The following is a 13714-nucleotide window of genomic DNA, read 5'->3' as shown; positions in this document are numbered from 1 at the left end:
AAATTTCAGGTCAATGATCGATCATCAGAAATAGATTTTTGTTAGTTAAGAATAGCAAAGAATGCAGCAATATTCTGTTGTATGTCAATAAACTGGCTTTATTAAGAGATCACCAATGGTCTATTTGAATAGTTGAACATGCTCACAGGACTAAATAACTTTCTGCTGTTCCTTAGCTTGAAAAACGTATCTATTCTTTAGTAATGATCTCCTACAACCTCTTCCATCAGGCAGAAGATACAGAAGCCTGAACACATGCGCCAGCAGGTTTGGGGACAGCTTCTTCCCAGCCGTTATTAGACTGATGAATGGATTATTTAGCATCAAATAATACTGATCTTGCTAACATTGATCTGACTTAGCACACGCCCTGGGTGATGTAACTTGCTTCTAAGTGTTTTTGATCTGTACACCCTTGCTTACTATGATCTGCCGGTACTGCTTGTAAACAAAGCTTTACACTGTACTTCGGTACATGTGACAATCAATCAGTCAATGAGATCACCTTGCATTCTTCTAAATTCCAACAATGGGGAAACTCAGCCATTATGTACAACTGAGTCACAGCTACAGGCTGCATTCCAGAGACTAAGATAGTTAGGTGGGAGTATGCTTTGACATTTGTTAAGCCTGAACAGTGCAGCGTTAATGTCAGGGATAATTTCAGTGGCAAATTTATTATTAAGCCTTTTTTTTCCCCGATATACGTTGGTTGTAAAATCATTTACCATTCCTTTCAAGCAAAATAATTAAAAATTGGTCAATCTAGACAATAACACTATCAAGAAAGATTAAGTTGTGGAGATGTTGAGCAACATTTTGTTTAATAACTGCCATTTCCACTATCATTCACATAAGCCCAAAAGATATGAAAATATACAAGCAGTACTACAAGCAATGCCTGCTGTGTTCATCCAGCTCTACACCTTGTTATCTCAGATTTTCCAGCATCTGCAGTTCCTACTATCTCTGCTATAGAGCATGTGCTTGCAGCAAAAATTATCACACAGTAATAGCATCCCCTTGGCTTGTGTCGCATACCTCAGTCTCAAAATTAAAGTTATTGCTTTATTATCCTAGCTCTTCAACATAATTTTAGAATCTATGATTTATAGGAATGCAAATAAGATGCATATATATTATTTGGAAGTATGCTACAACAGCTCACAGACCTATTCAATTTAGAATGACACAAAGGGGGTCAAATTTTTTTTATAACATTCCTCTTTCTTACAAATCAAATATGAAGTCAATTTTTCCTTACTTTATTTAACTAATGCTAACAAATTCTGTCTCATACTTCTACATCAGACCAAATGCAGGAAATGAGCTATAGGAAAGATGTTGTTAAACTTGAGATGGTGCAGAAACAATTTACAAGCATGCTGCCAGGACTGGAGGGTTTGAGTTATAAGGAAATGCTGAATAGGCTGGGGCTTTTTTCCCTGAGGTTTCGGAGGCTGGGGGTTGACCTTATAGAGGTTTGTAAAATCATGAGGGGCATGGACAGGGTGCATGGACGAGGTCTTTTTCCTAGAGTTGAGGAGTACAAAACTAGAGGGCATAGATTTAAGGTGACAGGGGAAATATTTAAAAGCGACCTCAGGGATAACTTGTTCACGCAGAGAGTGGTGCGTGTTTGGAGCGAGCTGCCAAAGAAAGTGATGGAAGCTGGTACAATTACAACATTTAAAAGGCATCTAGATGGCTATATGAATTCGGAAGGGTTTAGAGGGATTTGGGCCAAACGCTGGCAAATGGGACAAGATCAGATTGGAAATCTGGTCAGCATAGATGAGTTAGGCTGAAAGGCCTGTTTCCATGCTGCAGGACTCTGTGACTCCATGACTCCATGAGGCTGGCTGACTTGTTTTTCAGCAACCACAGAGATGATGGGCAGTGTAGCCCCCTTCTATTCTGTAAGATTTTTCTACATTTTCTAAATATTATAAATACATGAAAAGGAGGTATGTGCAAGCATGCGGGGAGAGGGAGGGGGAGTGGCAGTATGTGTATTGCTCCTTTGAAGGGCCAGCACAGAAAGGATGGTTTAAATGGCCTACTTCTTTGTTCTAACAATTCTATGACACTAAGGTGTAAAAAAAATTTCCAAGATTATTGTGTTAGACAAAGGCCCGAATAACCCATGACAGACAAAGGAATCTAAAGGTAAGTAGCACACTGCAGTGCAGAAGGATAATAAAACTATCAGTGCCCATTATGTTTTAATATCAAACTACTAGAAATCAGAATAAGATTGTGACTTTTTGCTTTGGTTTCAAATAGGTCAGATTTAAATATTAAAAAATTTTACTTTTTGAAATCTAATCATTGCTTAATATTAATATGCATAGTATTTTATGAACATTTCTGTGTTGTAGTGGGAACAAGGTTTTATAAGATGGGTTTCCAACAGGAGTGAGACAAGCTTGCACTGTAAGGTACACTTCAGGAGACATCTAATACCCTAAAGATCCATATCAGCAGAAGTGACTGGAAAGGAAGCTCTCTTAGGCCTTTATCAACCTTGAAAGCAAACAAGGGAATATAAACAGATTCCTGTAGAAAGGTTAAGATAAAGGTCTAGAATGGGAGTTTTCTGTTTATACTACAAGAATAAAATGTAAACAATGCATGTGCATAAAGGACGATGATATTGTGTGTGTATTGGACAGAAGTGGGACAGACAGTAGACTGAGATTGGACAGGCATAGGAGAGTCATCGGACAGAGATCAAACAGAAGTGGAACAGTGCCAGGACACATGATTAGACAGAATTCTTTTTAGCCATTCTAACACTGAGGTTATTTGAATGAGTGCAAAGTTAGCCTGCATACTTGAGTCCTCCTTGGGTAAGGTTTATGTAAGGAGATTAACCACAACAATAATTATGCAGAATTACTGAAGTTAGGCGAATCCTTCTCTGGAGAGTTGGATGATTTTTTTTCAGTTAATGCACCAGCATTAAAACTCTACTACCATTTTAACTTATGGTAATTCAGAGTTTCTCAGCTAGTGTTGTTACTAGTCAAATACCCTCTATCACTAAGACTGCCACTTACCATATCATCAGTATTTCATTGTCCATATCATGGGTATTTCATTGTTCACTTTATTGGAGCAGAGCAGAGGAATTTGTGACAGAGAGTCCTGGAGATGCTTATCCCCAATATCAGAATGAAGAGGTAGCATCCAATATGATTATAAAACTAAATAACATGAGATTTCCAAGCACAACAATTTTAAATAATGATTTGTAATTCACTGAAAATTATCCATCAGTGCTTCATCACATTCAGAGATTCAGCAGGAACTAACCCAAATAACTATATAAAGGCCAGAGAGGACTAGCTGAAGTCTCCATTTTCTGATTATGTTGAAAATAACAGAACTCAGATTCGTGTCATACAATATGAGGAGCAGGTTAAACTAGATTCAAGAAAATCTTTCACAGCATGTTTAGATTTGTAATCCTATACAAAGTGATAATGCTATCTAACTGCATGTAAAAAATCTTGCAGTAGTTTTTGCAAGGTGGAAATGTTACAACAGAATAGAGGAGGGATTCATTTAACAGACGAAGCAATATTATTTTCACAACACATGATAAATATTCGCTTTTGCAAGCGTATGTTGCACTCTATATAGAAAGAAGAGCAGGATGTTGCCAAATGTAGGCAGACTATGCTGAATGTAGTGATTGGAGCAGGTGGATATCACAGAATAGGAGTTCCCTGATTGAGGCTGTCAACCTGGTTTGATCAGGGAGACCTGGCTGACTGATATAACCTAGAGTGTCAGAGGTTCAGTTCACTCCAGGAGCCGGCTCTGTGCTAGCTAGGTCAGATTCATATACTATGAACTTGTAAATAAAGGATGACTTGGTAACAGGATACTGGCCTTCATGGAGTTATTTCACTGGAGGTTTAGGATTTTGAGAATATCATAGGAGGATTTCATTTTGGTGCATCTGCCATCGATAACCTATCCTTGGTCTCAAAACATGATGCAAATATAATATATTATAATCTGTTGTATTAACGTACAGGCAGATTTCAGTTGTTAAGTTAAGCATTTTCACCCTTAGGATTGGTGTCATAACCATCGTTAACCTATCTAAACAAAGTATATCCAACTTCCATGGTAAGTCTCCACACCATGATGATATCCTAACCTTTACCGATATTAACTTGCATTACATTCACACATCGCAGCACCAACAAATGCAACACAAATCAATATGATCTGTTCAATGTCGAAGATATATTGCATTGAATATGAAGGAAATACAGGTGTTGCATTAGTATCAGTTTATTTTACCAGAAGAATTACAGAGGAAGCATTCTATTTTGGATAGCTGTCTAACTAGAGCAAATAAAGAAAGCAAAAACAAAATAATGAAGGAGAATAATGAAACAAACAAAAAAGCAAATCAGAAAATGAACAGATTTAAAAGACAGCTCTTCTAAATGAAATGTTTTCAATCTTGGATAATTAATCATTTAAGTAATTAATAATTAATAATAATTAATCATCATATGATGAGCTCCAAGAGATACTTGTCCTCACCATTGCAGTGACTACTTGATCGAACTTGATAGATAGGACATTGATATAATGAAATATATTTTTGTTTGATCACCTATAATATTTGCCCTCAATTTTAATTAAAACATTGCAATTGGCATTCAAATATCATGCCTGATACAGGTCTTCAGTCTCCATCTTTCACTGTACCGAATGTACTCATGTAAAAGACGAATATTTTAGACTTTTTTTAAGGTTAAATTTACGGAGTCGACTATTACCTGGATATTACTTTTGAGGGGCTGAAATTCATGTTACAGTCCAAAATACCATATCATTAGCAGAATCCCAATTGATCTCTAAATGAATAAAGAGAAAAAAATCACAATGAATTACGATAATTACCAAATAAAGACAAATGGAAACAAACATGAATTAGCAAGTTTTTATTTAAACATACAATGAGTGAAGTCGAAATATAATGCGGCTTTAAATTACAATTACATGGTACATCTTAAATTAAACATGTCAAATACAAAAGTTCATTAAAATCCTGCAGAGTCACACTGTTCACCAACTTCAGCGCCAAATAAAGCTTCATAGTCATCAATAACTTTCAGTTTAAATGCTGCTGTACATATTTTGTTTTTTTTTCTGGAGGGCATTTTTACATAAAATTTTGAAGAAATTTCAAAACCTTAACTAGGTATATGACTGTATTCTACAAGTGCCTGACTCTGACCTGATGCATCTTAAACTTTTGTGCCAAATAGTTCCTTTTCCCTCCATTTTCTCTTGCCTACTGTTGTTTTAGTTTTTCAAACCAACATTTTAAGTTTTTATTTCTGATAAAAATATTGTCAGACATTTGACTTTCATATAGTCTCACTGATTATTTCCTCATTGTAACATTTACGTACAGGATAATACCTTGACTTACAAATGTTGATCTGTTATCTGTGAAGTACTAGGGTCGACTTTTACATGCGATATATGGAAAATTTAAGTCTTTATGGCCAAAAATAGGGGGTCAACTTTTACATGAGATCGACTTTTACTCGAACATATACGGTATATACAGCTTTCTACAGTCTGTACGAATAACCCCAAAAATATTACTTTTCCAAGACCTTTTTAGTTAGAATAAACAATCATTAAAAAAAATGTAATTGTCATTCAATACAGAATTAAGTATCAATGGTCATGAAAGCATTTTTAGGGCCAAAGATAATCTCAGTAAGGGTAACATTGAATAATGAAACAACCCATCTGGTTCGCTAATTCCCTTTGGGGAAGGAACTCTGCCATTGTCACCCATTCCAGTCTACATTTAACTCCAGACCACATCATTAGCAGAAGCCCAGTTAACCCTTAACTGCTCATTGAAATGACTTAGTGAGCCTCAAGAGCAGTTAGTGATGAGGAAAAAGTATTAGCCTTGCTAGTGATGCTCATATCCTTATGAAAGCATGAAGAGATTACTTGGTTGACTGAGGTGCCACCTGGAAGTACAATAATAACTTTGTGCAGCATAAACATATTGTCCTATCTCAGGATTCATCTTCCCATTGCTAGCAGTCTCCATGGCTCATACTATTACCTGCCCATGGAACAGTCAACAGCAATGTTCCCTCTAATTTTTCTTGTCTCTATACAGATCTGTGAGGCCCATGCGTGGCAGCAGTGTCCAGATATGGAAGCTATGCATCGTCATGCTCAGGAGTGTTTGCAGAGCTTCCCAATATCTGTGCAGTCACATGACAAAGCAGCTTAGAGGTGACATTGGTCCACAGTCAGGCCTTCGAGGCTCACAGCCATTTGAGTCTTTCCACAAAGGCCATCAAATGTCCCCTCCACCAGCCTTCCATCAGACATCTGGGGTAGCACCACATCGGAGCACTTGGACAGGCAAAGCCACATGAAACACTGACATGGGTGATTGACATAAAAACATACAGATGATTAGTTAGCCTTTGCTTTCATCTCGACTGAGTTCATTTGTAAATTTATTTTGAATTAGTTATTTGTGCTGGTTTACCATTAGTCTGTGTGATATACAGCCAGAAAGGTTCTGCCCAGGTTAGCTATTATCCTGAAGTATGGTTTTGATGCACTCTATTTCAGTGTCAAGATTTCATGCTGAACAAATTGCTCAGGCTTCTTTTCAAGTTTCCTAATAAGGTCGATCTTGTAGCGCGTGGAACTGTAGAAAACACAATGTGTATACTGTCAAAGAAGAATTACAGTAGAAAGTATTAGAGAATCCTCCAGCTGATTTCTTACAACGGCGTCGAGAAAGTGAGCTCATTTGACTCATGCATTTCAAATGTGAGTTTGAGCACAGGATGGAGCCCATTAAAACATGTAAAGAAATTCTTACCTGCAGCTATAGATGCAAACATAGCAAATGTATCAGCAACATAATAGAACAACATTTGTTGGATAATCAGAATGCATGAGGAATTCCACTGATGTCCAATTTAGGATTGTCTGTCAAACTCACAATGAGTTATACCGGAAGCTACATATATTAGTAGATGAGTACTTTTCTCTGCAGTTTTAACTCAGCAATATAGAAGGCAACCCTTCATCAGTTCATTTCTCAGGGCAATGCCATGACTAATCAGAGTCAATCTGCTTCATTGAAAATCTAAACTAAGCCTGCCAATTAATTGTCAATCATCATTAATTGGTGCAAGCTTCATGCAATGCCTCTGAAAAATTGCAATCTTTTACCAACTTCCGCTCATACATTATAAATGTTGGTCTTCTGCTGGAATTTGTATTCTTGCAAAATGTCCTGATCAGACACAATGCTTCAACAAAATGTGCATTTTTTTCAGCAATATGCAGGTTCTGTCTGACCAAATGACTAAACGTTATTTAAGTAGAATTATAGCCAAATCCTGAACTGTTAAATTGTCAGGAAAATGCCCTGGGGCAGATCTTTTGTAAACTTTCACCTGTGATTTTGCAAAATTACCATTCTAGTCATGGACCAAGCAGCTTCTTTCTAGAATTTTTGATTCTATGTTCGGGTGCCAGAAAGCCTTTGGAGCAACACAGATTGCAGTAATGTGTGGGGACCCTGTGAGAATTGTCAAGGAAATTGAATTTTCCAATGGGCAATTCCCTGCATCTGGAAGCCTTCAATAGAATTCATTGAATCCAAAGGGTTCCAATTCACGTAAGCTAATAGTTCCCAGGAAAAGTTAGAGATTTAAAAACTCAATTTAGGTCCTGGATAATTATTCCGCTGAACCACAGATTAACACTGATACATGCCACAATCTAACCTCCCGGGCCATTTGCATCATCATGGACCCCAACATTCAACCCTGCAGCAGATCACACCAAGCCAACTTAATTCCAACATCCTACCCATTACCTGACACTCATTGGGCCTGAGGACCCCACTGCCCCCTCCCCTGCAAGTGACATCCTCCCTCCAGTAGACTGACATTTCTGAACCCAAAAGCAACTACCACCCATTTTCCCCCACCCCGCCCCACCCGTGCACCCAATCTAACATATCCAGCTGTTGCAGTACCCTCCTGACAATGCTCCCCCTCATCTAGAGTGAACAGCCCTCCTTCCTGAAGCCATCACTGACCGACCCTAAGCATTGCATCACCTACTGGGCACCCTACCGACCTGACAGCCTGGCACTGTGTTCACTTGATGACCTATTTACCAGACATCCTAACCACCCTAACACCCTAACCACCTAACACACTGGCACCCTCTCCACCTAATGTCCTATTTACCTGGCACCTGGGTACACCACCTACCTGACACACTAGAACCCTGGCACCTCAATCCCTTCACTAACTGGCACCCTAAGCCCTGACTTCCTTTAAAAGGTCACCCCTTCACAGCAACAGTCAAAGTGACTGGCTGTGCTGCCGGACATTTAAATCATTGGAGCACAGCACATTGACTGATACAAAAGGGGAGCATGGTTTCTACGATGAAGAGCTTTGTTACTGGGCATGTGGATTCCTGGACAGGGTCATAACAAGAGATCCCTTCCCAGGAATCTCCAGTGCAGAAGCCATCTGAAAGGTTCAGAAGGATACGGGCCAAATGCAGGCAAATGGAATTAGATCAGTTTAGGAAACGTGGTCTGCAAGGATTAGGTGGGCCAAAGGGCCCATTTCCGTGCTCTATGACTCTATGACTCTATAAAGGTAAGTGGGTAACATTTAACCCATTCACTTATCCTGATCGGAATATCTGGCCCAATTTGTTAAGTTTTTTTTTGTTTTTTCTTCCTGTAATTAATACAAACATACAAATTTTATTCAAAATAATTTCTGAACTATGTGATTGTTATCACAGGTTTCTTTACTTTTAGCATCTGTTAAATATTTTTACTTTTAATCTTCAATGTATGATTTCTTTTTAGTACTTTACCTCAGGAGCCTGACTATGGTTTATTAAATTTGTCCTCAATAATTCACTCAAATAATGTATTTGACTCAGCAGCATAAATGGTTTGTCTTAATTAAATCCATGCCTGAATTTTCAGGCAAATGCTAAATGGAAATTAATCGGTTACAATTTTCAGGAAGAACAGTCAGCTGTATTCACTGGGTAAGCAGCAAATCAGACAGCAACTTCCAGAAGAATATAGAAACAGGAGTAGGCCATTCAGCCCCTTGAGCCTGTTCCACCAATCAATAAGATCATGGCTAATCTGTGGCCTAACTCCATATACCTGTCTTTGGCCCACATTTATTAATAATTTGTCTGACAATAATTTATCTATCTCAGATTCAAAGTTAACAACTGATCTAGCATCAAATTCCCTTGTCCAAAACTGTACAATTAAATGTGAAAACAAAATAGTTCTGTCTGAATTTTCCCTGCACCTCCAGAAGGTTCACAGAAGTGGTGAATGTGGGTACAGTTATAATATTTAAAAGACATTTAGATAAGTACATGAACAAGAAAAGTTTGGAGGGATATGGGTCAAGTGCAGGCAGGTGGGACTAGTTTAGTTTGGGATTATGTTTAGCATGTGCTGATTGAACTAAAGGGTCTGTTGCCATGCTATATGACTCTATGACTGGTGTTCTTGGGCACTATTCCAGGAGGGGTGTTTTGAGAAGTAGCTACAACTGGTTATTTTGGGTTCTATACCAAAGTTGTTGTATCTATTTTCAATTTATGAAGGAATGTTTTGGTATGAATGTGATTAGACTTTTACTGTGTTTCTAAAGTTTACATTTGTCATAAATAAATTGGATGATTTTATTTTATTGCTTCTTTTTCTTAATAAACTTCTGTTTTTTTTGTTAAAGAAAAAATTGCATCATTGATGCTTATGTTTTATTGAGAGACTACTTTGTTAAAACCAAAACAAATAAAACTATGATTTAACAAGCTGTCTGTGATCTGACTTGTACATATTAGCTGGGATCATAACAACAGAAAAACACATTAGTCCTTCTCCTTTCAAATGTACGTGAATTTTCAACCATGAGAGAAGTATTAAAATTATTGCCAAAAGGACCTTACCGACACTGAAAATCAGTTTTAATAAATATGGTGTCTCACTCCTTCAAATTTTGATTATCATTGAAAATTTGTTACGATTAAAAATCTATGTATATTTAATTCTCTTCTGATCTTTCCCAATTTTAAAAGACTTTTGCTTCCATTCTCTTTATTCCACTTCCTGGAGATGGTTTTCTATTGAATTAAGTATTAAAACATATGCTTACTGATTTAGTCTTTGAAGGCTGAATTATTCAAAATCCCAGGTAGGCCTGCTGCTATGATAGAAAGTGATACCTTGAGTGGCAGCCAATTACAAAGCGACTAGCATCACCAACAACCCATTGAAGATGGTGACCTGCCTCTCAGAGCAGCAGAGAGCCAGTAGCTTGGCATCCTCAAATGATAGAGGTGACCATTGCTGAGGCTACATGGAGAACAAAAGGTGTCCTCCATTTTGAGGCACCCTCAATGACCAGGGACTTTTTTTTTTCTTATTGACTGCGCTTAGGACACACTGTGGGCTTTGGACTAGATATTACCCCCTCCTGGGGGAGCTGGCAGCTGCCACAGTTTACCTGGTAATTTCACCACACAGCGGGGGCCCATCCAGTGGTCTGTAAATACCAACATTTGTGTGAAGTGGCCAATAATTGGCCTGGTAATGATTTACTTTTCCACTCATCTTCTGCTGACAGACACCCATGAAACTGTTGTTTTCTCTGTTGGGAACATCCCAGATGATATGACATGTTGGAATCCCCTTCCAGTCCCTCTTACAGCCATATTATGAGGTACTCCTGCCTCCTGGCACATGTCCAGGGTTTTGTTAAAGTCCAGCTGTGTGTGTGTCAGTAAGGATTCTCCAAGGTGATTTGCTGAGGAGAGTTGCTGTTGCTTGCCCTGATCACAGTGCTCCTAGATCCCTCACAAAGAATGCATTTCCGAATCAGATTTCTGCTGACCATAAGTTGCTGTTCAATATTTCACATTAAGTCTATATCAGAAATTAAGTGTATTTGAACATCACTCCATTCATTTATCACTGACCACAAAAATCCAGACAATATTTATCACCATTGCTTTGTCTCATAGTAAATCAGAGGAAGACCTGTTATGCACTGGGAACTAGTTTTGAAATTCAAGAGTTCATTTTACTTTTAACAATGAGCAGAAAATAACGATCATATTAAACTTAAATTCCTCCTAACTTAATAAATTGGCCACATAAAAACTTTGCTGTCTGTTCCATATTCTCCCCAATCCAAATAAATGGTGTTTATTCAAAATGTAAATCATTGCTTATTCTCAGAGTCAAATGTGTAAAATCTTTCTGTATGGCATTTTTGTTTGAACTGTGTGGTGTGTTTAAAGAAGGATCAATTAAGTCCATTATAATGTACTTCCTCTTCATATATTTTAAGTAGACTATTAAATTGAACTCAGCAGCTTTGCAAGTAAACTGATTGGTTGTAAAATGTCAATACCAGATTATATGAAACAATTTTTCTACAAAAATAAAGTAAATACTATTTGTATTACTGAATTGCAAATTAACTGTAGTTTCCATATCTAGCATTTTACTCGTGGAGATGGTAAAGTTGTTTTTTTTGCTTCAAAGTAAGATCTGAAAATGACACATGAATAGAACTGGGGTGTACTCTAAGGTACACTAAAGCTTTGTACCTATGCAAATTGGCTTGAATCCAGTTGATACTATCTGTCAGCTCTACATTCAGTAGGGATTAAATTATATAATTTCCTATCATTTACAATCTCAATTATCTAAGAGGATTCCCACAGGTAATGGTGGACCAGTGGAACTGAAGATTATAAAATCACAGAATGATACAACATTCAACCTACTGTGTCTGTACCTACACTTTGCTGGTGTTATTCCAGTAATTTTACTGCTCTTTATTCATAGCCCCTGTAACATTTACCTCCTTAAATGTTTGTGCAATTGCCTTTTGTATGTTGACATTGAACCTGTCTCCATCACCTTTAGAGGCAATGAATAACACAAATTGGCTATGTGAAGAAACAGTTTCTGTGGCTTGGTTTATTTACCGGTCATTGAAAGTTATGTACACTAGTTACAAAAACATCTGCCACTAAAAACAATTTCTCCTTGTAATATCAGTGCTTTTTTTTGTCATTTTGCCACCTTTCGCTATGCTGAGAAATTCAGTTGAGTTTGGAGGTAGACTTCTAACTCAATCTCATAGACACCTGAGCCAAGAATGCTCACCAATACTATTCTCCTGATGTCTGCCATGATGAACACTCCAGACAGCACACATTAATGTTCAATGATTCTATTAACAGCCTTCATTGCAATGAGCACCGATTAAAAGCAGTACACTTTGTCAGAAATTCATAGGTTTAAATCCTAGTCCAGGGATAAGGGCATAAAATCTCAGTTGGTGTTCTGGTCCAGTGTCAGGGAAGCGCTGCAATGCTGGCAGAGCCTTCTTTGATATGAGGTTGTAAACTCCAGCCCAATCTGCTTTCACAGGTAGATGGAAAGGGCTTAAAAATACTAATTGAAGAAGATCTGAGGTTTTTTTTTCACCATACCGCTCTGGTCAGTTTTAATCTCTCTACCAAACATGTCAAAAAAAAAAGTGATCTGTTATTTGCCTGACTTTCTGGGTTCTCGCCTCACACCTCTTCTGCTTTGATTTCCACAACCACTTTCTTTTTTGTTTCATCACAGGATGTGGACATCTCTGGTTAGACCAGCATTTATTGCCCATCCCTAATTGCCCAGAGGGTAGTTAAGAGTCAACCACCATATTGCTATGAGTCTGAAGTCACATGTAGGCCAGACCAGGTAAGGATGACAGATTTCTTTCCCTAAAGGACATCAGTGAACTAGATGGTTTTTCCTGACAATTGACAATGGTGGCACAGTCATCATTGGAACTTTGATTCCAGATTCATTAGTGAATTCAAGCTCCACCATCTGCTGTGGGATTTGAACTTGGGTTCCCAGGACATTAGCTGAGTTTCTGGATTAGTTGTCTAATGATAATACCACTAGGCCATTACCTCGCCCTGCGATTACTCCAAATCTAACCCTGCAACTGGCTAAGGATCACAGCAGAAGACAAATCAGTTAGGTTGCTGCAAGAGCTAACAGTCAAAGAAAATTAGAAAGTAATTCCAAGTCAATAATTTTAGTCAGAAAGGAACATCTACCTGTTACATCTCTATAAACACTGCTGCCATGATGTCCATCCTCATTATTCACATTCCCAGTTATCTAACAGAACTTACACAGGCAATTTCCACCAGTTGAACCAAAGATTATAGACTCATAAAATACTGCACACATAACTAGGGCTTTGAGCTCACTGTGTCTATGCTGGACTCATTCCAGTAACTCCACTCTCCCGCACTTTCCTCATAGTCCTGTAACCTTTTTCCCTTTAAATATTATCCACTTCCCTTTTGAATGCTGGTGTTGGAACTGTTTCGATCACTTTTACTGGCAGTGAATACTGGTTAGCAGTTGCATGTGGCTAACCAGAACATGCTTAGAAATACATACTAATGGCAACTGTTGCAAGCAAAGGGAAACCAATAGAAAGTTAGAGATAGTAGGAACTGCAGATGCTGGAGAATCCGAGACAACAAGATGCAGGGCTGGATGAACACAGCAGGCCAAGCAGCATCATAG

This window comes from Rhincodon typus, chromosome 32, assembly GCF_021869965.1.
Source record: "Rhincodon typus isolate 14 chromosome 32, sRhiTyp1.1, whole genome shotgun sequence".
NCBI classification, from domain to species: domain Eukaryota; kingdom Metazoa; phylum Chordata; class Chondrichthyes; order Orectolobiformes; family Rhincodontidae; genus Rhincodon; species Rhincodon typus.
Note: the sequence above shows the minus strand (reverse complement) of the source record.